The sequence below is a fragment of the Panicum virgatum genome, chromosome 1N, assembly GCF_016808335.1.
Source record: "Panicum virgatum strain AP13 chromosome 1N, P.virgatum_v5, whole genome shotgun sequence".
Taxonomy (NCBI): Eukaryota; Viridiplantae; Streptophyta; class Magnoliopsida; order Poales; family Poaceae; genus Panicum; species Panicum virgatum.
This window is the reverse complement of record NC_053145.1, coordinates 18,534,449-18,557,701: the sequence shown is the minus strand read 5'-3', so window position 1 is coordinate 18,557,701 and position 23,253 is coordinate 18,534,449. Positions and strand designations below refer to the sequence as shown.

The 23,253-nt window shown below is 45.5% G+C and overlaps 2 long non-coding RNA genes across 4 annotated transcripts; both read right to left on the bottom strand.

Annotated features, from left to right (window-relative positions):
- Positions 1-345: 345 nt before the first annotated feature.
- On the bottom strand, positions 346-1,399 carry LOC120655428. Of its 3 annotated transcripts, none has more exons than XR_005667493.1 (4): positions 1,123-1,399; positions 905-1,027; positions 737-814; positions 346-647 (listed from the first exon to the last, which is right to left on the bottom strand). It is a non-coding gene; the product is annotated as an uncharacterized LOC120655428 (long non-coding RNA). The 3 variants fall into 3 exon arrangements; XR_005667492.1 differs by having other exon boundaries at positions 346-624; positions 1,123-1,397; XR_005667494.1 differs by having other exon boundaries at positions 346-500; positions 1,123-1,394.
- Positions 1,400-1,502: 103 nt separating this feature from the next.
- LOC120655430 lies at positions 1,503-2,776 on the bottom strand. Its single transcript, XR_005667497.1, has 3 exons — positions 1,988-2,776; positions 1,700-1,904; positions 1,503-1,614 (listed from the first exon to the last, which is right to left on the bottom strand). It is a non-coding gene; the product is annotated as an uncharacterized LOC120655430 (long non-coding RNA).
- Positions 2,777-23,253: the final 20,477 nt, after the last annotated feature.

The following is a 23,253-nucleotide window of genomic DNA, read 5'->3' as shown; positions in this document are numbered from 1 at the left end:
CCCCTTGACCCCCGTCCGCTAACCGGGTAGCGGAACCCCCGTAGGGGCTGCCCTTCGGGCCTTGCTATGCCTATTTTCTCTTTCTCTTTGTCATCACTTGAACCTAAAAGCCTGAGAATGATCATCTTAACAATCATATTAGTCCAAGTGTTGTGTTGTCATTCGATCACCAAAATCACTCGAAATGGCATAAATGGTGCCATGTTCGTTACACTTTGCTAGGACACCAGCAAAACCAGATGTGTATGCAACCACCTGCTGTCTGTCGATAGAAAATTCAGATAGACTAAGACAAATGTAAAACAAAACTGAAAAAACTCGAAGTAGTCAAGCTGGTAGGCTTATAGGCTCGATAGCGAGTACTGGTTCTTGGAACAGATTAACTCGCCTTCAGGTTACCACAGAGATGGAGAGATACTCCATGTGATCAAGCTGGTCGGCTTACAGGCTCGATCGGGAGTACTAGTTCAGAGTGAATTGGGAGCAGCAGCTCTGCGAAACTGAATAACAATTCTCATCCCCCAAGTCAAAAAGGCTTTGTGGAGAGACGGGAGAGAGTTCATGCTTTATGGCCGACTAGAGTCATCAGTACTCTTTCCGATAAAAAAGGGGGCTCACCGCTCACTATGAACGTATTTGATGCGTTCCTTACATTAGTGATTCCTTTTTAATATGCGAAACTTGCAAATGGGCCTTAAATATATACTACTTGTATACACAGGAGAGAGTGACGTACGGGAAGGGAATTAAGACTGAGGCTTGGTGATGCGTCCGGAGCTTCAGGTGCTTAGTCTCTTGCTGGGACAGGGGTGATCTGATGGCCAGATCTTTGGTTTGTTCAGACGAAAATCGACCAAGGGGAAGTATAAGAAAGAAGAAACCTGAGTGAGGCTGGTCGGCTTACACTGCTGGTTTTTGACAGGATGGACCGTCCGAGCAGATCTGCTTCCCTAACAAAGTAACAATCCACTTCCAGATCTGCTAGAGTGACAGCTGCAACGCTGCTTCCTGCAAAGTTGAAGCAGAGCTGAAAATGGTAGCCCGAGCTTAGAAATCAGTAAGCCAGCATGCATCTGCTGCATACAAAAGCACCAGAGAACTACGAGGGGGAAGTTTGCTTACTGTCTAGATGGATTCGGAGGCTAATTCATTTTCCATGGAAGCAGGATTGCTGGGGTTTTGCCTTTGGTTCCTGCTGTCGACGACTCTCAGGAGTTTTGAGGTCTTGCCTTGCCGTGTTGCTGCCGTATATGCTAAAGGGGAAGGAACTTGTCATGCAACTTGTGAAAGACTGCAACACTAATTATTGCTGCCTCAAGTTACGGTGTTGCCCCTGGAGCGAGAGCCTGGCTACCCTCAAGATGTTACACTGGTCGCCCTCCCCGCGGCACAAAATATTGTTCAGCATGACAGGTTGCAGTTTACATTATATTTCAGTCCTATAAAAAAATGAAACTGCGTCGTCCATATTTACAGATGGATTGAAGAATTTGTCATTTACATCTTGCCATGCAGTTTCTTCTCTTTCGCGCTGTCTTTCCTCGAAACTGCGAGGAAATTGCTGCTTATTGACACGACACCCGAGGTGTACAAATAAACCAGTGGTAGGTTTTGCTTCTCCAAAAGTTTAAGACTAATGTCATATTTATAGAACTTGCAGATGTTTCTTAACGTAACCGTAAACAAGAGAGAGACATACGCGTCGTAAAGAGGGCCCAGGCCTGTGATGCAAATCAGATGCTCCTGCCCTTCTCGTCCACTTCCATCACTGATCCTGTACAGCGCATCTGCAAGACTCGTTGCTGGCCTTAGCTCTTGGTGCCTGTGACCGACCGGTGGCAGAATTGAGTGATAGCTTTGCTAGGACACCAGCAAAACGAGATGTGTATGCAACCACCAGCCGTCTGTCGATACAAAATTCAGATAGACTAAGACGAACGTAAAGCAAAACTGAAAAAACTCGAAGTAGTCAAGCTGGTAGGCTTACAGGCTCGATAGCGAGTATTGGTTTCTTGGAACAGATTAACTCGCGTTCAGGTTACCACAGAGACGGAGAGATACTCCATGTGATCAAGCTGGTCGGCTTACAGGCTCGATCGGGAGTATTAGTTCAGACTGAATTGGGAGCAGCAGCTCTGCGAAACTGAATAACAGTTCTCATCCCCCAAGTCAAAAAGGCTTTGTGGGGAGGCGGGAGAGTTCATGCTTCATGACCGACCTGAGTATGTACCCTACTCATCAGTACTCTTTCCGATAAAAAAAGGGGGCTCACTATGAACGTATTTGATGCGTTCCTCACATAAGCAAATTAAAGCAGCTCTTCTCCTTTCTGATAAAGATGCGATAATTAAAGCGATATGATTCTTTCCGGTAACTTCATCCACCCACTGCTAAAAAGTACTCCTATGCTCTATAAAGAGTAAATTTCATGGCCGGTCCCTAAACTATCGGACGATTCTCATCCAGGTCCTCATACTATGAAATTGCATTTTTTATTCCCTAAACTATCTAAATGGGTCATCTAGGTCCAATTCAGTCACGCCATACCCTAGAAGCCGATGTGGCAGGCTGACAGTGCAGTGATGTGGACCCTTACATGTGGGGCACATATGTCAGCCTCCTCCCTCTCTCCTCCCTTCTTCTTCCTCCCGCGACCGCCGCGAGGAGCTGCCGCCGCCGCGAGGAGCCTCTGCTCCTCCCTCCGGTGGCCGCCGTGAGGAGGCCCCTGGTCTGTGCCTCCCTCCACGGCCCGAGCTCGAGGCCCGCCATGGCCGCCGCCGCCATAGCCTCCGAGCTCGAGCAGGAGGTCGGCCGAGCTCCGCCGTCGCAGATCCGCTCGAGGCCGGCCGGAGCAGCTCCAGAACGAGTGTCGCCGGCCACTGCAGGCGCAGGGCAGGGGAAGGACGGCCAGCCGCACGCGCAGGGGAGGGAGGCCGCCCCTGCTTCTCCTCCTCCAGGGGCTACGCGGCGTCGGCAGCATCTAGGGCCCCACGCCCCGCCGGCGAGGGAGGGGGAGGGAGCTCCGCGGGGGGCGCTCGGGCGCCATTGCCACGAGCCCCAGCTCAGAGCGCCGCCTCCATGGCCCCATGCCCTGCCGGCGAGAGAGGGGGAGGGAGCTCCGCGGGCGCGCGCACGCGCCATGGCCACGGTCTCGAGCTCGAAGCGCCGCCGGACCTGCGCGGATCCGGCCGCCGGCGCCATGGCCCCGCACCCCGCCGGCATGGGAGGGAGTGGCCGTCCAGGTGGAGAGAGAGAGAATGGGTTGGGTGAGGGGGCGGGGTTAAAAAAAAGGGTAAAAAAGAATAAGGGAGAGAGTGGGAGGAGGCCGACATATGGGCCCCACATGTAAGGGTCCACATCACTGCACAGTCAGCCTGCCACATCAGCTTCTGCAGTCTGACGTGGCTGAATTGGACCTAGATGACCCATTTAGATAGTTTAGGGACCCAAAAATGTAATTTCATAGTATGGGATCTGGATGAGAATCGTTCGATAGTTTAGGGACCGGTCATGAAATTTACTCCTCTGTAAAATATCCAACAATTAATCTACAGTATATAAAAGATAGAAGTATACTCACTTCTTTAACCAAAATATATATGAGAAAGCAAAGATTTATACCATATAATTTGATGCCATCATATTCATATTGCTGAAATGGGAAGCTTTCTCACTCCAGTTCCAATTTCCAAGCTCTGGCCCTGCAAAAAGTCCACCTCTGGTCTCCACAAAGAATTGCTGAAATGAACCTGCCTAGCTAGTTCCGAAACCCCTCCCAATAGTTGAAAGGGGACATATATTATGGGTTTGTTTGGAGGAGCTAAAATTAAGTGCTAAATTTTAGCACATATAATACTCATGCATATGCTAAAGTTTTTGAGTCTTGGGCTATAGTTTAGCCCACTCTATTAGCACTTTCATTTAGATGAGTTAGTGATATAAAATTTAGCATTTTTACTTATTAACACTTGGATCCAAACCGAACCTACATATAATTATTAATAATTAAACAGGTCAGCATGTTAGGACGTCGGCGTGCTCCAGCCGGCGCACCTCCACCAGGCCCAGACTGCCGGACAAGACGTACGGCCGATTGATGCACGTGATATATATTGTTAATTCCTTCCACGTTTATAAGGCGCGCACGCATATCAAAATTCAAATTTTGTTATGTTTGACCAATAATTTGACTATTATTTTTTTATTTTTACAATATAAACTTTATATGGTTGGATTCGTAATCAAATATACTTTACCATGATTATAAGTTTATAACCATAAGTGATATAATATATGATAAATAAATGGTCAAAGTGTTATTTGAGAGACCGTGCTATGTTATATCATATCATATAAACGTAGAAGGATGGAGTAGTTGTAAGAGTGGGGCACCAAACCAAAGGACTTTACAGCGAAGCAAGCACCAGCCGCTCGTCGCGACTCCGCTGTCATATGCTACTAGTAGGTACTTTTTATAAGGCGTTCACGTACGATCTTTGACTAATAATTTGGCTAATAATTTTTAAACTATTATGAGACAAACTTGATATGGATGTTGAGTTACTGGATCGGCTAAGTGTGAGCCTGTGAGGCGAGGACAGCAAGCTGCGCCTCTGATCTGCGAGACCGAGCCGCCAAGGTCAGGGAGCCTGGATGCATCGCACCCACGTCGCGCCGATGGGCTTGGTCAGCATAGCGGCAGGCCGGCTCCCACACTTGGTGGATCAACCGGAGTGCACGCCCTCACCGTTGTGCGCACCCGGCTGGATGGATTCAAGCCTTCAAGGTTTGTGATGTGAACATGTGCGCACTGCGCAGGCTCGACGGGCTTCACGTTAGCACGGGCGATTGCCGGTGCTGAAGTCACGGTCAGAATCCAACACCAGCATCACGCCAACAAGGACTACTGCAGCGGCACGACATCCATCGAGCAGAATCATCAAGCCCTAGCTAGGTTTACTTGCATTTCTTCAGTCGTAGGAGATGCTGAACTCAAAGTGGTACTGGTCATTTCTTATACAGTCCCATTAGAACATCCCAGTGCCCAGCGGCCATTTCCAATTAGACTTGTAAGACAATAATGCATCGTAACTCTAATCTTTGTACTTAATTATAATTAATCTGCAGTGGGAAAAAATTATTTGTTCTTTGCTAATTTGTTGTCACACCTGGTTTAAGAAAGAAACCGAATGCATTCTCATATGTGCGCCAGGATCAATTTACACACATACGGTAGACAATAAAGCGAATATCATAACAATGTCATAACGAAAGAGAGTATTAAAGACTTTATTGTATAACCGAATATCTTAGTCTTAAGCGAATAAATAGCGTCTCAAAGTAACAGCGGAATCTTCAAGCACAAGCAATCGACTGGGAGACATACGCCTAGAAAGCTTCGAAGTCTTCTGGATACTCCGGGCAATTATTATCTTGGTCTGAACAGCGTTATGCAAGGGTGAGTACACTTATGGTTGGTACTCAACAAGTGGCAAGGAAACGACTATATATTACATGCAAGGCTGAATCAAGGAATAGCTGACATGGTTTAACTGCGATAAGCACTTTTAATTGATCAAGTTTTATTAGTAAGCACTAACTAGATGTAAGTTTATACCATTAACCCACAAATAAGTATATGAAATAACCATCATCAACCTCATAAATAAAGCATCGATTTAGATCATCTTCAAGTTCAATTATCATGTGAGGGTCCAAGCCGCTCTTGACCGTGAGCACAGCTAACCGGTTAGTTTTAACTCCGCAGAGGTTGTACACTTTCACCACAATTCGTGTTTCCCATGTCGCCCGACGTCGCGAGCCTTTTAAACACTTCCTTTGGTGAGTAGCTAGGGATTCACTACGAGGCCTTTACAAAGATTCCCTAACAAGTGACAATCCGCTAAGATTTCAAGTTAAAGCGGACATAACCCTCCCTAATGGTCAGCTTCTTAACAAAGGCCGCTACCCCAAGAGGACCGAGCTATACCCCGTTGATGCAACCCCTCTTGCCCTTTCGGTAAAAATGTCTCAAGCTAGAGTTTCTAATTAATTAGCCAAAACTAGAGCCATATAGTATTGTGGTTGTACTGTTTTCCTGAGTGGTTCTCCATGTTCCGATTAAAATATATGATCTTGTTTAACAGCATAACCATAGAACATGAAGTAACATAGGTAGCATTTGTATCTTATATCTCTAACCATAATCCATGTATAAGCAACTAGCATAGCTACCCAATATAAATAAAACACCCGGGTTGATCAAGGTATGGATAAATAATCTAGGTAAAATCCTTAATTGGGTTCCCATCATGTTATAGACACATGCATGCAATAAAGTAAATGTGAATAAGTTGTGAATTATTTGGGACAAAAGTATGATCAAGGGGCTACTTGACTTCCTCAAACTGCTGGTGCTGCTGCGGGTCTTCAAAACCTTGCTCCTGTTGACCCTCGAACTGTGCGTCGTCTACGCATCACACGAGCACATACAAGCAAACATATACAACAAATAAGAAACAGTACACCAAACAATATAAATAGTACAAAGCAAGAGCACAAAACTATTCTACACGTTGCAAGGATCACGTGAGCGCAAGAATCGTCAAAAACGGAGTTAAAACGGTGAAGTTATGGCTAAACAAGATTATAAGGGCTTGTTTGTAAAGATTTTGAAATAACCGGGGCTAAAACATAAAGAAAAAGACTGTTCTGGAATTATTCTTAAAAAGGCTTGGACTGTGGGTTAATTTTGGGAAAACTGAGGGGCTATTTTGCAAAAAGCCAGGGGTTGACTGGTATAGGATTGTTTGACTTGGGTTTAGGATAGATCTGGGCCCTTGGATCTAGATCGGACGGCGGGGCGCAAAGCGGCGGTGCAGGCGGCGGCGCTGAGCGCCGGCGGCGGGTTTTGGCGATGGAGGCTCGCCGGACTTGGCCGAAAACGGCCGTCCGGGGTCGGTTTGCTGCGCGGTTTGGACGGGAAGCACGAGCGCGACTTTGCGAACTCGATTAGGGGGTTTGGGAGGGGCATAGAGGCGGCGGAAGGCTCGCGCGGCGGCGTGGTGCGGCGAGCTTGCTCCGGTGAGCAAGTCCGAGTGCGGAAAAGCAAGAGAGAGAGAGAGAGGGGAAAAAGGTCGTGGAGACCCGTCAACCTCCGGCGAAGCTCCTGCGGCGGTCGAGATCGGCGAGACGGCGGCGAATCGACGGTGCGGCGGCGGCGGAACTCGAGCTCCGAGCGAACGGCGGCGCGAGCTAGGGTTTCGCGAAGGCGGCGGCTGCGGCTTCGGATAGGGATCAAGGGGGCACGGGGCGGCGCTTATATAGGGGCGGTGAAGGTGTCTGGGCGTGCGGGCCCAGGGAACACGGTCGAACTCGACCGGGAGTCCGGCTCGGTCACGAGCTCGGGGGCGACCCCGACAGGGGGGGGCCACCTGGCGGTGAGAGAGGTGAGGAGGCGCGCGGGAGACGGGCTGGGCCGGGAAACGGGCCGCAAGCGCGAGCTGAGCCTGAAGAACGAGCTGGGCTGCGCGGGAAGAAAAGAAGGAAAAAGAGAAAAGGTAGAGTGGGCCGGGCTGGAAACCAGGAAGAAAGAAAGAGAGAGGTTCTTTTCCATTTTGCAATTGATTCAAACAATTCAATTTAAATTCGAATTTAAGAATTCAAATTCAAACTCAAATTGAGCAACAAACAATAAAACAATGCAAAGCAGCATGAATGCTCACAACCTATTTTTCCTTATATTTCTTTTTAAGGCTAAGTAAATTATTTAATTCTCAAAGAATGCTCTAAAATGCAAGATAAATAAATAAAACCTTATCAGCCTATAACAAAAACCAGTTAACTTAATTTGGGTTCCTAATCTGAAAATTAGGGTGTTACATTTGTGGAACTCGAGTACTACGTATTTAACATCTTACAATAATGCAAGCTTCATTCATACTACCTCACATCATTGCCGGAAGAGGAAATTCTAATAAACCATCCTTTACCTAAATTGTTTCTTAGCTTATATAAATTTGATAGAAATTATTTACACCTATTAAGACCGGATTTTGTTAGGAAGATTGATAGGGGAAATTGATCATGACCTTTATATGTATAGGAGGGATTGATTTTCAAAGCATAACCTTTATTATTTACATAATTTTTAACCCCGTCTTCTTTTAATATGTGCCGCTTCTAAGCGACGAAAGAGAAAAAAAAGGAATACATTTGTGATATGTTGGACCAAAATATGACAAAAACACTTGAAAATTACATGGAGAGTGTACTTTAATAATAGCCTAGCTACAAGATGGGTCAGAGCCCTTCAAAGGAGAACTGGTCATGGCTTTGGTAAAATCGATGCCTATACAACAAAAGTGTTTATGCGGAAGGTACCATGAATATTAAGAAGAAAGAACAAATGAAATACTATTTATCTTTCAAGTTTATATATAGTATAGGTAAACAAGCTTTTGGTCATTTCAATGCTATATACGGCTTTGGTCCTCCTGGGAATTGGCTGGCTCCTCTTATCTAGAAGGCCTCATTATATATATCGTAGCTACCATGACATACCACATCCTGTCCTTATGCTAGAGCAACAAATGTTATAGCTACGTGTACCATGAATTAATGCATGCATATCTACACCGTCCTATAAATTAAGTATAGCAAGCTTTTGCTTCTCAAGAAACCAAAAAGGTGGATGTCAACAAATTAAGTGATGAAGACATTTATAGATTGGAGGTAGAACAAAGGACACACACACTGAGGAATGAGCAGTACTCACTCCTGGCTGTGATGAGTGAATTGTCAACCGTGCGGTGTGATCGTGTGCTTGGTCTTTGGTTGCAGGTACACGGGCGTCGAGTGTCGACGGAGAGCTGCCGTGGAGGTGCTGTGGCCGATGGACCGTGCGGTGGACGGCGGTGAAGGGTAGCCGGGACCGGAGCTCGGGCAGGGCGGCAGCTGTGGCGTCCACTCCTAGATCGAGGGCGCAAGTGCCGGTGGATGGCGGGTTTCTTGGTTTGCGCCACAAAACCAAGCTGGCGGACGGCGGTTGAAGACACCAAGTCATGGAGGCATGGGCGTCGGTCTCGGGACTGGCGGAGGAATTGACGTCGACGGCGTCTAGGGCCTCATTGTGGGCGAGGAGGTGACGGGCATCGGGCGGCGTCTAGGGCCGTCAGAAGGCCGAGGCGGGAACGGCGTCTAGGGCCACGGCGTGGAGACGTGAATCTTCCCGCGCGTGGAGTTTTGGCAGTTTTCACAAAACTGGCCACCCCAGCGGGTTTCGCGGACCCTCCAAAACCGCGGATCAGATCTGCATCGACGTGGCGGCATCACGGAGAAGGCTTCGAGTCGAAGAAAGAAACTTCACCGTCAGATGAGATCTTGTACCCTTTTCCGGTTTTGCCCCTACGGGCATTTTAGGTTGTTTTATAGAGTGGATGTCAAATCTGGGAGGGGTCGGTCTCACCGGTTTGGGAAACCGGTCTGACCGGTCACCCCCGAGGGTGGATATATACATCTCACCTGCCCTCTTGGACAGGTGAGCCTCCAAGCCACGAGTCATTTTTCTGTTTTTCCTTGCTCCTCCCTCTTTTCTAGAGTTAGGCCGAGGTCTCCATGGCGATAGTGGTTTAGATTATAGCTAGGTCCACAAATTTAAGAGGGTGGATGAATGGGTGGAGGTCTAGCTCTTGTATAGGTGAAGTCCTCTGTAAATCACGATGAATTTGAATGAAATCGAGGACCCTTTTGAGCAGCTCTATTGTGTTCCCGTTCATCTTTTGTTCATAGATTGATTTCCTCTCTTTTGTTGGTTTTTGGGATCAAAGCTTTCTCTTGGTGGGTTTAGGGACTCCGTGAATTGCTTCTCGACCATCTAGCCTAGAGCTAAACTCCCGAGAATCACAAGTCCCACGGCTTGAGGTTTTTGGAGTTTTTGGAAAACCCTCTTTTGCTTCTTTCCCCCCACGAAATTCTCGTGATCCTTTGCATTTTGGGTTGTTTCTTTTTGTGGAGAGGTTCGTCTCTATCCCAGGAACCTCCCTGCAAATTTTGAGATCATTTGGTGATGATTTGAATGAGTAATCTTTGAAATCACCTCGAGTTCGCGGGCTGGAACTCTGCTTTGGGTAGAGGCGGTCTGACCGGTCAGAGCAACCGGTCTGACCGGTCAGGAATTTCAACTCCGCCCAAACCGGTCTGACTGGCCATGGCAAGCGGTCTGACCGGTCAGGTCCAGTGACCCTGCTGTTTGTGGTTTTTCTCACTATTGCTTCCGGTTAGCTTCCTAGGGCGTTTTGCAAAGAGATAGCAGTCTATAGCTATTCTCTCATATCCTAGGTTTGAGGGCTTGTGGTGATTTTCGGGATATAGGCCGACGGATCGATTTCGAAAGAAATTTTTGTTCGGTTCCCATTCACCCCCTCTGGTCGCCAGTCTCGGTCCCTCAGAGAGAGAGAGAGTCCACAATACGATACATATTCATATTCTCCTTCATCTTCTTTTAATATGTGCCGCTAGCTTCTAAGCGAAGAGAGAGAGAGAGAGAAGGAATGGTACTACATTTGTGCCGATGCTCACATTAGAACCTTCAAATCGCCAATTTCAATTAGCACATGCAATCACTTCTTAGGCAACAGTGGTAGTTCCTCATCAGTCCATGTGAATGCGAGGTGTCAGGATCAGAAATTCAACAAGAAGTCCCCCTCCGTGTGGAATGTTGAGAAGGCATGCGAGCACGCGAATGTGTGAGGCGAGGACAGCAAGCAGCGCCTCTGCGAGGTCGAAGTGGGGGACCAGAGCCTGGATGCATCGCACCCACATCGCGCCGATGGGCTTGGTCAGCAGGGGCCCCGGGCGGCTCCCTCACCTGGTGGGGCACCCGAGCTCGCGCCCTCATGGTGTGCGCAAAGGGTGGATGGATTCTTGGTAACTGTGAACGTGTGCGCACTGCGCAGGCTCGACGGACTTCATGTTACCACGCATTGCCGGCGGTGAAGTCATGGGGAGACTCCAACAACTGCATCACGCCAACCAGCAGGACTTCTGGTCATTCTAATTCTCAATGCTGATCACCTCAAAAGTTCAACAACAGCATCAGGCCAACCCGTACTAGCGGCACATCATCGAGCAGAATCATGAAGCCCTAGGTTTACTAGCATTCTTCACTCGTAGGGGATGCTGACCTCAAAGTGGTATCGGTCATTTCTTACAGTCCCATTCGACATCTTAATTATAATTAATCTGCAGCGGAAATTAAAAAATTGTTTTATTTGCTCTTTGCTAGTTTGTGGAACTCGAGTACTACGTATTTAACATCTTACAACCTTCATTCAAACTACCTCACATCGTTGTGCCAGAAGAGGAAATTCTAAACCATCCTTTATCTAAATTGTATCGTAGCTTACATAAATTTGATAGAGATTATTTACATTAAGACCAGATTTTTGTTAGGAAGATTGATAGGGTAAATTGATCACGACCTTTATGTATAGGAGGGATTGATTTTCTAAGCATGTGATTTAGTTCAATTTCAATTAAACATCAAACATAGATGAATACCTTCCCCAAAAAGAGGGGTATAATAATCTTCCCTTAGCTAAACAATAATTAATTTAGGGTATATAGCACCACACCCACCTTCTAGGGAGAGGCGGATGCCTTGGGGTAGGAGAGAGAGAGGCTTACTAGCTGCCACGTCTTATCGGACTGGAGCAACAAACACTATGTAAGAACCATCCTATAGTGACGCGTACAAAGGTAACACCACTATATTGCGCGCCACCCTAATATAAAAGGTGACGTGCACAGATAAGGTGCGTCACCTTTTATTCTCCTAGCGCCCCCGATTATGCCTCTGCAAAAAGTGGCCCGTCACCTTTGACAGAGGTAAGGTGACGCGGCTCATGAAGCCTGTCACCTATAATATAGGTGACGGGCTATATGTGTAGCCCGTCACTTGTATTCAAATCATAGGTGACGGGCATTGTTCTCCAGGTACAGGTGACGACCCTTATTGAATCCCGTCACCTTTTTAGAGGACACAGGTCACCTAAATCCTAAAAACCCTTAAACTATGGTCCTATGTGTATGCCCTATCTTATTACCAGTGCACATGAAAATTGCGAGCTAACAATGCTGAGATTATTGTGAGATATATAACAAGGAAGAAGCTAGTTTATCATATATATATATAGGGACCTGCATACAAACTACGATATTACATAGTTCATGGCAGCTCCCTGATAACTTCCGCCACCCTGAAGATGACGTACACATAGCCGGCGACGTTCTGCACGATCGGCTGGTTCACTAGAGGTTTCCCAAGGCGGACGAGGTAGTCGTTCAACTCGTTGAATGGATCCTGCAGGACACGAATAGCCCCGTCATCGCCGAAGCCGAAGGGGTGGTCCGGATCGAACCCCGGATCGTCAGCCGCCGGAGCCGAGGCCGGAGCAGGCACCGGGGCCAGAGACGGGGCCGGCACCGGAGACGGGGCCGGAGCATGGGCCGGCGCAGGAGCTGGGGGCGGAGGTGAGGGAGGAAGAAGGCGAGGTCGACTGCGGCGAGGAGGGGTGGGTCAGGAAGACGGCGACGACAACGACGACGATGAGTTCCTGGGCGCGTGGCGGTAGCGGCGGCGGCTGGAGCGGGAGCCGGAACCCAACATTGTCGACGACAACGATGAGAGCATCAGAGCGAGAGGGTGTGAGGGGATGGCTACGGTGGCTACAGCGAAGAAGATGGGAGCTGAGAGCGGCCGGGGGGCACTATATAATGCGCAGGAGGGCGGGAGCCGAGAGGGCAGGCGCGGTTGCTGAGAGTGCACCGGTGGATGCCGAGAGGGCGGGCACGGTTGCCGAGAGGGCACTAGCGGGAGCCGAGAGGGCTGGCGCACGAGAGGGCACCGGCGGTTGCGATTCCCGAAGCGTCACATGACATAGGTGATGCGCTACATATATCGCGCGTCACTTATGTAAAAATATAGGTGACGGGCCATGATGAGGCCCGTCACCTTTAACTGATACATAGGTGACGGTCTACATACATCGTGCGTCACCTTTACCTGATACATAGGTGACGTTCCAAGATGTTGCCCGTCACCTTTGATCTTGACCTAGTATTTAAGCGGAGAAGATGGGGTCGTGCAAGAACCGAGCTTATCCTCCCTCGCCTCCTCTCCAGTCGCGCCGCCACCCGCAGGCAAGGAGGAGATCCGGGCATGCCGTCGAGCCGCCGCCCGCAGGCAAGGAGGAGATCCGGGCACGCCGTCGAGCCCTGCCCGTAGGCAAGGAGGAGATCCGGGCACGCCGTCGAGCCCCGCCCGCAGGCAAGTAGGAGATCCGGGCACGCCGTCGTGCCTCCTCGTCGCACCACCATGCGCCCGCCCGCCGGTCACGCTCGCCACCTCCTCTCCGGTCTCCGGTCATGCCGCCGCCTCCTCTCCGGTCTCCGGTCACGCCGCCGCCTCCTCGTCGTGCCCGTCGTCCCCAGCCCCGACCTACACCTCCTCAGCTCTCGGTAATTACCTGAGGCCTTCTTCTTTTTCTTTTTCTTTTTCTTTTTTGTGTTCATTCGTGACCATTTTTGAAATGCTATATATTCATGGATACTTGCTATCATATATATACTTGACTTCTTTTTTTTCATTCGTGATCATTTTTGGCAAATGATGATATGGGAGATAGATTGACCTCAGTGCTCACCAAGATATACTTGTTGTTCGTATTGAAATAGTGATCTGTTGCACACATAGATTGAGAGATAGACTTGTTGCTCACCAAGATAGATTGAGAGATCGCAACAAGAGTACAAATTAAATCAGATTGTTCTTATAAGCTATTGTGTACTTACACATATACACCTCCATCTCAAAAGGTAAGAACCACATGCCGCAGTCTAGCAAGGCTGAGGTGTTTATGGTAAGTACGCAGTAGCTTATGCCTTTTGAGGCTGAGGTCTTCATGGATTTTTATATAATCCAAACATATCTCTCCCAGTTCTGATGCCTTTTTTGAAATGCTAAATATTGTTCTGATGCCTTTTTGAAAATGCTAAATATTGTACAGATGCTTCTTTTGAAATGCTAAATATTCATGAATACTTGCTATCATATATATACTTGAGGCCTTCTTTCATATTTTTTTGTTCATAGTTGAGCATTTTTGGCAAATGATGTTATGGGAGATAGATTGACCTCAGTGCTCACCAAGAGAGATTGAGAGATATACTTGTTGCTCACCAAGAGAGATTGTGAGAACAATACATAATTACCTCTGCCTCAAAGGGCATGAAACAGATGCCACAGTCAAGCCTAAGGTGTTTATGGCAAGTACGCATCTGTTTATGCCTTTTGAGGCTGATGTCTTTATGGATGGTTATATAATCCCAACATATCTCTCCCAATTCTGATGCCTTTTTTGAAATGCTAAGTATTTTCTGATGCCTTTTTTGAAAATGCTAAATATTGTTCTGATGCTTCTTTTGATGGTTATATACTTGTTGTCACCTATATACTTGTTGTTTATGTTGAAATAGTGATCTGTTGCCTATTTTTGCAGGATCACTGCAAGCAACCATGTACACTTGGTGGTTGTTTCTGATGTAACCTTTGTGATATATGAACCTTTGTGATAATAACATTTGTGATATATGAACCTTTGTGATATATGATTGTAGATTTAAATTACATGTCTCCATTCATATACAGTAAATGGTCTCTAGTCTGTGTGTTAATTTGCTGGATCAAGATGGCTGCCAAATCCTAGCTGTGCTCCAGGATGCAGCTGGAAGCAAAAAAATACTCTGCAGGGGTATAGTCGAACGTGACGGGTAACAATCAAAGCCCGTCACATTTAAAAATTGAAAAGTGATGGGTGATGCCCTACGCCCGTTACTTATGCTATAATGATAGGTGACAGGCGTTGTATCTTGCCCGTCATCTATATTTGACAAAGGTGACGGGCGTAGACTTCATACGGGAGGCCTGGTCACCAAGAAAGGTGATGGTTCTCTAGTGAGGTTTGTCACCTATTACATCACATAGGTGACGGGCAGACGACCGTCACCTTTCTGTTTTGAACAGTGACGCAGTGGAAGTGACGGGTGCAATGCCTGTCACCTTAGGGAGATAATGCTCGTCACTATTGAGCTTTTCTTACATAGTGAAAAGACCATATATACTATAGGGTACCCTATACTCTGTAGGTCTGGAAATTCCAAAGCAAGAGTTCATATCATACAATTATAGTCAAGACTACTAGTTTAGGTTAGTGCAAGTCAATTTAAATAGAAGATCTCTCTTACTTCTCTAATGAGCGAATGAAGAAGAGAATTAGCTTTGATTACACAATGCACGTTTCTTTTTACGTAACCAACCACATGACTTGTGCCTTCATCAGGTTCATTAATGTCCTTCCATGCTTATTCGACATCTGGTAGTTGGACATAAAACCCCTAAACAGTAAATGAAAATGGATCTACTCAACGTTGAGAAACTGCTTCTGATTTTTAAAATCAATGCGTGGGCAGTACATGTAGCCATCATGTTGTAGAATATCTATATTGTATGCCTGCCTTCACAAAAAAAAGCCAATACCGTCAACAAATTACAAATCTTGAGCTGGCATACCATAAATTATCCTCGATCCATTTATGAACGATTGAACGGGAAGGAAAATCAATTTAATGGATGGTGTCCCCTAAACTATGACCATAAATTTAATAATAACATACTCTAAAATTTTCTGAATTTCAAATTAAATAAAAATGACCTCCATATGTCTAAGTCATTCAATTCCATGAATGATGTCCTCTAAACTATGATCTTCAATTTAATCATAACATCCTCTAATAATTTTGAATTCCAATATCAATAAATGTTTCTTGAAAATATTTGGCATTCTATTCCATGAATAGCGTCCTCTTGAAATATATGACTTCAATTTAGTGAAGATATCCTCCAAAAAAATAATTGTAGGATTCATGACCAATTTAGTGAGAAATGACCTCCAAGTGAAGAATGAGGTTCTATATCCCATTCAACACAAATTTGAATATGATCTAACCAAACAAATCTAGCATTTATAAGAATTGCTAGGTACCAACCTTGAAGCAAGTGACTGATGTATAGCAACCTTTGAAATTTGGGCACCCCCATGAACAATTTTGTTATGAAGTGATCTAAAGTTGAACAAAATGACTTACCAACAAATCCCTCACAAAATGCATGATACAAGCCAAAGAAACAAGGTATTGCTAGTTACCAACCTTAAAATAAGTTGATGTTGTGTATCCAAATCTAGAGGCAGCATGAGTATTTTGGTGAAAAAATGGTGCAACAATGGTGGATGAAATGGTGGTTTGTACTCACTTATCACACCATCTGTTCGTGGTTCGAATCGATGGTGAAAACACTCATCATATCGGTTCATGCTAGGGAGTGATGGTGAAAATCAATTTCATTTTCATTGCTGGTTCATGATTGGAACCAGCTGTAATAATAGTCAATTTCACTATTGGTTCCAATTGCCGCCATGCCCAACTACTTAAGAACCGGTGGTGAAAACGGCCACTACACCCACATATTTGCGAACTGGCGGTGAAAATGTATCACCGCTGGTTCGACTGGACTAGCGGTGATGTCGCATTTGCAAATACCTACTCTATAGTAGTGCAAGTAAAATGTGATGTTGTATGTGGTGGGCAATCTACATATATAGTGGATGCATATTGAGGTGGAATGCAACCAATGCTGAGAAAAATAGAAAGAAAAAGGAAAAAGTTGGATTGCAGTTTATGTATTAATAGTGTTTTTGTTTACCTTTTATGGTCTGATGAAGAACTGCAATGTAGATACAGGATGTCGATACGAGTACTTCTATTTCATATTTTGACCATTCATTTCTCTTGCAGTAATCCATAGCAAAAGAATTATGATAACAGACTACCTTCGCCTTCCGCTCCAAATTACATTTACATATTGTATACACGTTTACTCGGTTAGCCCATATGAAACATCAGGTTTTGATACTGCTCCTAACCATTTCAGAATTTTTTTTATTGTACAGCTATATATGGCTTTAGTCCACCTGGGAACCAATCTATTAAATAGAATTTAGCTTACAAGTTTTTTGCTTATTTTCTAGTTATTTTCTCATTATATCGTAGCTACCATGATGTACCAGATCCTATGTCCTTTTTGACAGAGCAACAAATGTCCTATAAAATAGGTAGCTTTTGCTTCTGAAAAACCAAAGATGAATAACAACAAACTGCACGGCGAAAAAAGGAGAATGATACTACATTATTTGAGCCTCAAATCAATTTTAAGTACATGGTATAGCACAAGTGGTTCCCCCAGCGGCCAGCAGTCCATGGTGCGAATGCGAGGTGTCAGGATTAGAAATTCAACTACAAAAGAAGTCCCTCCGCTTGTGAAATGGTGAGGAAGCAAGCTGCGCCTCCGCGGCACCGGAAGCTAGAGACGGAGGTGAGGGAGCCTGCTGGACGGATCGAAGGTAACTGTGAAGCGACATGGTGCCGCCGGTGGTGAGGTGGGAGGCCGGCGCCAGCATCAGGCACATGCAAAACCAACCAGGCCGACTAGAGAGTCACGCCGAGCAGAACAAGCTAGTGGTTCCCTTGAGTCCTTGGCCAGTCATGCTCGTCAGAAACGGTGTGCCTTGGATCGTCAGAAACCCTTTGTCTAGAAAGGTTGCTTCCATATGAAAACTCTTTTGGCATCAGAATCACCATCTCAGTAATCTCGGCGCCAAAATTGTATGTTTTGGCACTACTACCTGCTCCCATGCTCACACTCAAGCTTGGCACCGCAGTTTTTCTGGTATCCTACTTCTCACTTTCATATTCATGATAGATCCAAGTCACTTGCTTGTTCAGAACAAATTAGATGGACCAAAGTCCCTATGTTAGTTCATGATATTAACCTTAGTAAGTAATCTGTGCTTTACTTTGGGAGTAAGAATTATCTTCCGGACTTGTGTGGTGCACAACATGAAGGTCTTAGCATTAACACAGTTGACTCTTACATTGGACAAGGTTATTATCCTCATCAAACACTTTCCCTGCTTGGAGAAGCTGTGCATCAAGGTGATTAAACCTACTCCATATTGACTGTCCATCTGCATTCTTTAGTTACTATTGCATCAATATGTGTTCTAATGGGCCTTTGCTATGGTACACCCAAATAACTGTGGACCGTTGATCTAATACCATATTACCTCTTAGAAGGTAATAGTTTTAATATTTATTCTATATATTTTAAATTAGAAAATAGAGGATTAGATCTAACATGCATGCATGATTAGTTGAGATCTCATATTTCTATTTTTTTCACATGATGTGCCGGCCATTAAATTGAGACAAGAATTATTTTTTATCCTCCGTGCACGTGACATATATACCCAGCAGATTGTATGTAACTTTTTTTTGCCATCACGAGTTTTAACATAAATACATGATGTATATGCACAATTTAGATCTAACATGATTGATACATCGATGGAGCATGTGTACATGTGTGAGTGTAACTTCTTTGTTTTTCTTGGGGAATGACACGAACATGATTGGAGCCTTTGCATACTTGAGTTTGCATCATTTTTTGTGACATAAAGGAACCACCGTGAGTTTATAATGTTATTTTGTAATGATATGAGATGCATACCTTCAAGATCTAACTTGAGATGTGTATGACAAACTTGAAAAAAATATTTTTCCAAACAAGAGAGATCGACATGTAACAAATGTGTCTAGCTACCAACATGTAATTAAGAAACGTGCACACAATTGAATCCTAACAAAATAAGGGAGGATATCGAGATTTTCATGCATGCGTACATGCAAATTTGCAAGCCTCTGCTAGATCCACGGAAGCAGCATGCAGGTATAGTTAGGATAGCCGGCAGATTTTTCCTTAATTAATTAGTTATTTAGTTTTCCTCCTAATATTCAAGGGCTAAGATTTATTTGAACTCTTACCTCCTAAAAGGTAATTGGAGTACCGTAGCAAAGCCCGTTCTAATGCTTGATTGTTATTACTATTCTCATGTTCATTTTACCTTTTCAGACAGAAAATCCAGGGGACATAAATTTGTGGCTTCGTAAAAACCCAAGGACCTTAAAATTGAAATTCGTCTAAAGAAAATTGTGACAAACTACAGAGGCAACTAATCACATATTAACTTTGCAAAGTTCTTTGTCTTGAAAGCGGAAATGCTAGAATCAATAATGAGTTTTGAATTACTGCTGCAAGAAAATCCCAGCAGTGAATGGATTGAAAGACAGCATAGACTGCTCGAAACAAAAAATAAAGCTTCATGGGATGCTTGGTTTGATTTTGTGCCTAATAACATATGCCGTTCCACGTTTCATTCTGCATGTGCTGAGCAAGTACATGATTTGTCAACAGCTGACCCGTTTATGTAAGGTTTCATGATTGGACGTGATGATTCCTTCTAAGGACCATACATACAAACTCTCTTGTTCTGAATTAATTGGAGGTAATGATCTATCCATTTCTTATTTAAGACTTGAGTAAAAAATAAAGTAATAATCGAACATAATGAACATTGCATTTCTTGGCACACCAACTAACTCCTGGTCTGCTAGTTGTCCTAGCCTCTTAATTCATAGCAATATATGAAGCTTGTTTGTGGTAAATATATACATGGCTGCTGTATATTTTTATTGGAACACTTTGCTTCATTGTTTTGGCTGAGCGGTACACTGTTCGCACTGGCCTAGGCAGGTGGGAATGTCCTGACGTACCTGGACCCTTCAGCTAGCTATTGTCCTGAGTTTTATTCAGCTAGCTATCATGCACAGTTTATGTGATCGATTCTGTGTGTGCATAACTGCATATGCCTATGGGACAAGAAGGGACTCCGTGTTTGATTCTCCTTCCTACTGTTGGCTAATTATTTATTGTTCAGATTGCATTGCCTAAGGAAAATGTATTGAACTGAGTTTGAAGCAGACCATTCTAGTTTGCTGGGTTTTTCAGGTTTTTGAAGGATGCACATCCTTCAAACAATTGTTACGGTGGATATAGTTGCTTTGGACTATATCATTTATTTCACATTTGGACAACATCTACTGCTTGATAGAATTGATTGGTAGTAGTAAAGCTGATGTTATTTCAGTTTCTATTATCTTGTTGATGTGATTCATCTTGCATTCTTGCTGCACTATACAAGTATAGATCATACGGTGATGCTTATGATTACAATTGCTGCTCTTCAGCTCACTCAAAGTACTGATACTTGATAGATAGTATTAAATGTAGCATTAAATTATTTGTTCTAATGATCCTGGATGAACTGTTAGGTCTGGTCATTACTCAATGGTCTGCCATATTGCAATCAACAATATATGCTTGAGTTATTGCAGGTGGAGAACTCCAAAGCGAGCATCGCCAAGTGGGAGGACAAGCAGCAGCCCCTTAGTCTTATGTACAATGCATGTTTCTGAATCAACCATATATGCATAGTACGTACTGGGCAGTGTTTATGAGTTCTTGAATTTCTTCCTCTGTTATTTGAAAATAAATGAAACATCTTTGCATTTCTGGTACTGTCTCAAGCTTTTGTAACAGTACTTATGATGCATTTCAGTGGATGTGCCTTTAAGTGTGGCTACTCTACATTTTTTAGACCAGTGTGGCTCCTCTACTTGTCGTTTGTGTTTGAATCCAAATTGTTCGTGCTGGCTCAATTTGAGTATACTGACCCCATTAGTTCGTATTCCAAAGATCTGACCAGGTGTTTGTTGGTTTCTATACAATTGTTTAATATGTGTATACATGGGTTGGTCTTTGTTTTCTCTAGTGAACATACCTGGGCATTTATTTTATTAAGAGGTTGAGAGGAAACAGTTATTTATAAATACAGGAGAGGCCGGGAAGAGGTCACGGCCTGCGAGGTGAGGAATGAGAGTACTCTATCCTGCTTGTGATGAGTGAATTGTCAACCGTGCGGTGTGATCGTGCGCTTGGTCTTTGGATTGCAGGTACACGGACGTCGAGTGTCGACGGAGAGTTGCCGTGGAGGAGCTCAGGCCGGGCGGCAGCTGTGGCGTCCACTCCTGGATCAAGGATGCAAGCGGCGACGGAAGGCGGGTTTCTTGGTTTGCGCCACAAAACCAAGGAGGCGGACGGCGGTTGAAGACGCCAAGTCGTGGAGGCACGGGCGTCGGTCTCAGGACTGACAGAGGCGACGGGCGTCGACGGCGTCTAGGGCCTCGCTGCGGGCGAGGAGGTGACAGGCGTCGGGCGGCGTCTAGGGCCGTCAGAAGGCCGAGGCGGGAACGGCGTCTAGGGCCACGGCGTGGAGGCGTGAATCTTCCCGCGTGTGGAGTTTTCGCGGTTTTCTCAAAACCGGCCACCTACCCGGGTTTCGCGGACCCCCCAAAACCGCGGACCGGATCTTCATCCACAAGGCGGCATCGCGGAGAAGACTTCGACTCGAAGAAAGAACCTCGACCGTCGGATGAGTCCTTGTATCTTTTCTGGTTTTGCCCCTACGGGCTTTCTAGTTTAGTTTTATGTCTAGTGGTAGTTTAGTCCTTCTAGTATTAGAGCTAGTGGGATATTTAGGAGAGGTGGACAGCCACCTTCTCTTGCTCTCTTTTTTCAGCGCCTGGACAGAACACGCCATCTCCATGGGCGCCCTCCCCCTCTCTTCCTCTCTTCCTCCCTTTCTCTTCTCTAGGGTAGGATTAGGAGTATGGATTTTTGAGTTCATGTACTGAAATTGATCGGGAAAGGAGGCCCAATGCTCCTTGTGCCCTCCGGGCTTTGAATTTGTGTTCAATCCCATACGTTTCGTGCCTTTGTTTGTGACGATTTGTGATTTCATTTGTTTAATCATGAAGCACGAGATTGGTGTGGTTCTTTGAGCTCTTTGACGTGATTCTAATCCCTCTTGCCTAGTGCAAAACTTCTAGGAATCACGAGTTCTTTAGGATCGGAGTTCTTGTGCTTTTTGTGTTTCTAGAGAAAACCCCATTTTTGCTCGGCTTTCTTTCGATTCCTCTCAATCCATGAGGACTTTCGTTGAAATCTTTTGGGGATGTGTTCTTGGAGTCATCATCTTCATCTCCCCAAAATTTGGGCTCCTTTGGACTTGATTTGATCCCTCGAACATTGAATTTTTGACGAGGCGCGGGCTGAAAAACAGGGTTTTGCGTCAGGCTGAATTTTTACCTATCACCGGTTAAACCGACGCTTTGAACATGGTGCGTCGGTTCAACCAGTGAGTACGAGTTTCGCACTTTAGGGTTTTCTACCTTCTGTTTGGTTGCACCGGTGCATTCGCCTCTACATGCATCGGATGAACCGGTGTAACCACAGTGCTCTCTGTTTTGCCCGTTCAACCGACGAGTTCATTTCTCTCCTCATCGGTTTAACCGGTGAGTGACTCCTTGACTTGATTGCTTTTACACGTCGGTTAAACCGACGAGGAGCCATCTATTCACGTCGGTTTAAACGGTGCTCACAGACCGGTTTTGAGTTTCTCTGGACAACTACACCGGCGCTCGTGATTGATTTTGTCGGATCATCCGGTGCTCTATCACCGGTTGAACCGACGCAGTTTAAACCGAGGTGTCGGTTTAATCGGTGTGTGCTGTCTCCTTTGCTGCCGGCTCTGTGACATCAGTTGAACCAGTGAAGGTTTTCTTCACACGTCGGTTCAACCGGTGTTCATATACCGTGCCTGTTCCGCGCTGTTTTACGTGCAGTTCTTCGTGTTTGCTTCCGCAACTGTTCTCGTTTGTTCCTAGGGTTGTTTTATGTTAGTGTAGCTCCGTTATAGCTACTCTACACTTCACCTAGGACTCTAGGGTTGGGTGAACACTTGAGATCTTAAGCCAAGCTTCCGATTGCAAGAATTTTTGATCGGCTCCCATTCACCCCCCTCTGGTCGCCTTTTCGGTCCCTCAATTGGTATCAGAGCTTGGCTGAGGTTTTCAGTACCTTAACCGGTTCGAAAACCACTTGGCGACCATGGCGAGTCTTGGTAAGATCCCAGTGTTTTCCGGCGAGGACTATGCTTATTGGAAGGTTCGCATGCGAGCCTTCTTGCAAAGCATGGGAGCCGAGGTCTGGGATATTACCAAGAACCAGGCGTACGAGGTGCTTGCCGTTCGGACCTCTCCTCTTCAGGTGTCCGAGCACGAGGCTAACGCCAAGGCCATCAATGCCTTGTTCGCTGGCGTTTCTCGTGCGGAGTTCTCACG